This window comes from Poecilia reticulata, linkage group LG19, assembly GCF_000633615.1.
Source record: "Poecilia reticulata strain Guanapo linkage group LG19, Guppy_female_1.0+MT, whole genome shotgun sequence".
NCBI lineage: Eukaryota > Metazoa > Chordata > Actinopteri > Cyprinodontiformes > Poeciliidae > Poecilia > Poecilia reticulata.
The window spans coordinates 24205556-24209986 of NC_024349.1; the positions used below are offsets into that span (position 1 = coordinate 24205556).

The window sequence follows — 4431 nt, forward strand, 5'->3', positions numbered from 1 at the left end:
AAGAAAATCTTCCAGTGTTGCAATGATTTCTGGTAAACAACCGTTCAACATGTGTTCCAGCGTTCGTTCCCTCTGGAGGTGGTTTTATCTTATCACTACCATCTGCTCTGTCTGCTCCTGTTTTGTCCTCAGAGATTTGGAATTAGATAGTCCCAGCCCTCCCAAAAAAGAAAAAGAAAGCTTCCCAGTGCAAAGAAGTGAACCTCCTGCTGCCTGGAGAGCTGCTTTCATCTCCGCTGCTCATTATGCAGCCACTTTCCTGGCTCAGGAGCCCTGTATGACCCAGAGACAGTAAGCAGGAAACCTAATGCATTCCCTTTGTGGGTTGTATGTTTGTGGTTCTGTGCGCACATATGCATTTAGTTGTACTCCATATAAAAAGTTTGGAAGTACATTAAATACACCCCTTAGATCCGTCACGTAACATCTTCTGCTGGAAGTCTTCTGAAATTAATGAAATATGACTGTAGACCAGGAATGTGCGATATATGTGGTACGCTCTAGAAACGACAAACATATGGCCTATGATAGAGATTTGTATTGTACCGGATAACTGCAGTAATGCTTGTTCATGACGTAATCGGCTGGCGTCAAGACATGGAGCAAGAGGGAAGCGGAATGGCAGAGAGCACAAGGGAAGAACTCGTTAAAAAGGAGGTGTGAAAGCATCAACTAAATGAATCTGGTTAGGATTTAAGCCAATGATATAATGCAAACTAATCGCAATACCTATTTATTATTTTATCAAAAAGCCTCTCTTCGGAGGGATACTTAGTTCACAGTAGCACGGTCTTGTACTGCGGTCAGAAATGCATACGAGTGAAAAGATGAACCAAGGGAGTCAGACTGGTGTGCTCAGCAGCAAATTTCACTTTTTAAAAAACACAGACTGACATTTGACTTTAATCGCTCAATATTTGGAAGCATGGCCAAAAAAACTGACCAAATGGCTCCCTTCACTTTCTTCGCCGCCATTGACAGAACTAAAACCTTAGGGGAACTGCAATTCAAAAACAACACGGAAACTCAACGTCACAACTCCTGCCACTGTCAATTAAATCCTAGATGGAGCACTGAAGGAAGACGAGGACCGAGCAAGATTTCATAGGAAGGCAATGGGCAGGGTACCACAACGGCAAACCTACCGAGACGTGGAAGTCCACCAAAACTGGCAGATGAGGCAACGAGAGCAATAATCAGAGGTCCACAGTGACGCTATAGGAGCTGAAGCTAAATCTGTTAACAATACAACAATTCTGGGAGAAAACCAGAAAGAGGCTCCAAAATTCTTGAGACATACGCAGCGCTTTACCTCATCCATGCCTCTTAACATTTTTACCTTAGCATGTTCCTTTCCTTCATATAAAATAAACACAGTCAATGCTTAATAGATGAAAGGCAAATTATAATAGGGCTTTTATAAACTTTGTGTGCTAGACTAAATACCTACATGTTCTTGTGCACATATATGTGGCTGCGTGAATGTCTTCTACCCATTTCCCCCATGGGAGATACACAGAGTGTCAGTCTACGAGGCTGTCAGTGCCTGCTCACAGACACGCTATAAGTTCCCCTGCTTCAGTTTTGAAATAACAGCCACCCCCTTACTGAGTAACCTCCATTTAACCTAACCCATCAGTGTGCCCCTCGTCTGCCTGCTAAAACCCCCAAATCAAAACTCAATAAGCCCAGTTATTGATAAATCCACGTCCTCCTACCCCAGCCGCTACAAATTACTGTATTATAAGGCTTACAGGTATTAGTTTTGAAAGGCCCCAACCCAAATCAAACAAGGCATACTTGAATTACTTTAGTGCGTCTGGACAGGCAGTGATGGAGACACTGAATGCAGTCTGTGAATTAGATATGAGCAGGGGGAGGCGACGTGAAGGACCTAACGTGAGCTATTGGAGGGTGTCATGGAGGTGGAGTCATCTGTACTCAGAACTGATTAGTCTCAAAGTACAGGCAAGACATACCGCTGTTCAAAACCTTACTGAGGTTCGAGCTACTGAAATGGTATTGGCACACTGCTTTTGAAACATTCACTTAGGAATATTGTATGGCAAGAAGAAACTGGACCGTTTTTAAAGATGTATTCACACCAGTTCTGTCGCTTTAATCAAACTCTACTCCATTAGCCTAGAAAGTCTGGTTTGTTTTGGGAGGTGCGAACGCACAATCAAACTCTGATGCAGATCAAATAAAGTTAACTCTGGTCCGTCTAAAGCCGAGCTCTCAGTTCAGTTTAAGTGAACGCCGGTGCGTTCCAATGAAAGCAGAGGGGAAACCGTTCTAAAAACAGGAAGCAGAAATCTGGAACTGCTCGAGACCCAAACTAAACATGCTTACAACTGCCTATTTTAATTGTTCAAGCACCAATTATATCTTAGCATCCATTAATGTGCAGAGTGGAAACCATCTTAGCACTACAACAAATGTCAACATCTGCAGTCTTCCTGATTTGATAGTCGACTTATTGAACGGTGAGGGAGTATAAAACGCTTGTAACTGCCTATTTTAATAGCTCAAGGTCCAAATAAGACAATATCAATAAACATTATTATGAATTAGGCTGCACAGTGGCGCAGTTGGTAGAGCTGTTGCCTTGCAGCAAGAAGGTTCTGGGTTCGATTCCCGGCCGGGTCTTTCTGCATGGAGTTTGCATGTTCTCCCTGTGCATGGTGGGTTTTCTCCGGGTACTCCGGTTTCCTCCCACAGTCCAAAAACATGTCAGGTTAATTGGCCTCTCCAAATTGTCCCTAGGTGTGTGTGTGTGTGCATGGCTGTGTGTTCTGTGTGTCTCTGTGTTGCCCTGCGACAGACTGGCGACCTCTCCAGGGTGACCCCGCCTCTCGCCTGGAACGTTAGCTGGAGATGGGCACCAGCAACCCTCCCGACCCCACTAAGGGACAAGGGTGAAAGAAAATGGATGGATGGATTATTATGAATTATATAAATGGTCTTAGCTCTAGTGCAAAAGCTAACATCTACAGTCTTCCCCTTCTCTTTCAACCTTAGTCTGCGGTCTTGGGGTTACAGCCAATCAGAGCCAAGAAAAATTAATGGCGCTCCTGTATTAGTTGCTTCGCAAAAGAAAACCAAACATTTGCATTGTTTCTCTATGTTTCAGCATCTGAATCTGCATTTTATTCATAATATTTTAGATATGCTCTACGAAAAATCACAAATTTTCCGCAGATAATTTAGAGTCATGTTCCATATATAAAACACTGAAATGTGAATAAGGGTGTATCCACCATGGTGCCTCACCAGCACAACAAAAGAAACTTAGTTGATCTCAACAACAGTGCATTCTAGAAAGTGAACAATTAGCTTTGAAAAAATACTCTCGCTTTTTGATAGTTATATGTTTTTCAGATGCTGCAGCTAGGAGCCATTAGATTAGACTACTAGAATACTAAAAGAGCTAGCTTAGTTTGAGGCACAAGTAACACATTTTTTTRTTTGTTTGTTTTTTTACATCAACGGGGTTGATAAAAGAGAATATACAGCTACAGAAAAAAGAAAAAGTCTGAAATTTGATCTCAATTTCATCCATATTTAAAACTGTTACATGGGTAAAAATAGGTTTCCTTACTTTTTTTGTCAACAGGGTTCTCTTATCTTCCTCCACCTGACTGGTGGTGTTGAAGGTGGAGGTTTACAAGCTGAGGAGATCCAACCTGGGATGATCAGAGACATTATTGATCTGCAGAATCTGAATCTGGGATCAGAAACCAACAATGGATTCTCTACAATGTTTCTAAAATTGTTTATTATTCAACATCTGACTGATAAACAGGTAAAATTTCAGCATAGGATTTTATGGCAATACTTGGTTTGTTATTGAAGGACCTACTTCACATGATCTCTGTCTCTTTATTCTGTGTCCTCAGCTGGAAACTTCTTCTATGGACTTTCAGCAGGATTTTCTGTGTCCCCTCAGTTATCTGTGTCTTCTCTCTCCTGATTGGTCCAGTGCTGTTGTCTTGTCTCAGTCATGCTAGTGAACCAACACATAATCACACACATTCCTTAATTTCCATCTAAATAACAGATGACTGAATCAGACTTTCTGATCAAGGCATAATCCTGTCCTCACCATTTATAAAATCTACTAGAACCAGAACCAGTAGATCAGCAGGTCCTCTGCTCTATTCCTGATCCTCCTTTCATCAGCACAAAGCTCATCAAAGCTCTGCTGTTATGAAAGGACTCAATAAAAAATAAAAAATCACACAAAAAACTGTCAGTGAGGAGAAAGTACAGAAGAAATTAGGAAATAGATTTGAATATTGACCTCAACACATTTTTCGTTGCGTAAAAGTAACTGTCCTTACATATTTTTTTCCACAGGGTTCTCTTATCTTCCTCCACCTGACTGGTGGTGTTGAAGGTGGAGGTTTACAGGCTGAGGAGATCCAACCT

The 4431-nt window shown here is 41.7% G+C and overlaps 1 long non-coding RNA gene across 1 annotated transcript; it reads right to left on the reverse strand.

Annotated features, from left to right (window-relative positions):
* Positions 1-3601: 3601 nt before the first annotated feature.
* LOC103482031 (uncharacterized) lies at positions 3602-4224 on the reverse strand. The gene is made up of 3 exons (XR_536377.2): positions 4106-4224; positions 3863-4006; positions 3602-3686 (listed from the first exon to the last, which is right to left on the reverse strand). It is a non-coding gene; the product is annotated as an uncharacterized LOC103482031 (long non-coding RNA).
* Positions 4225-4431: the final 207 nt, after the last annotated feature.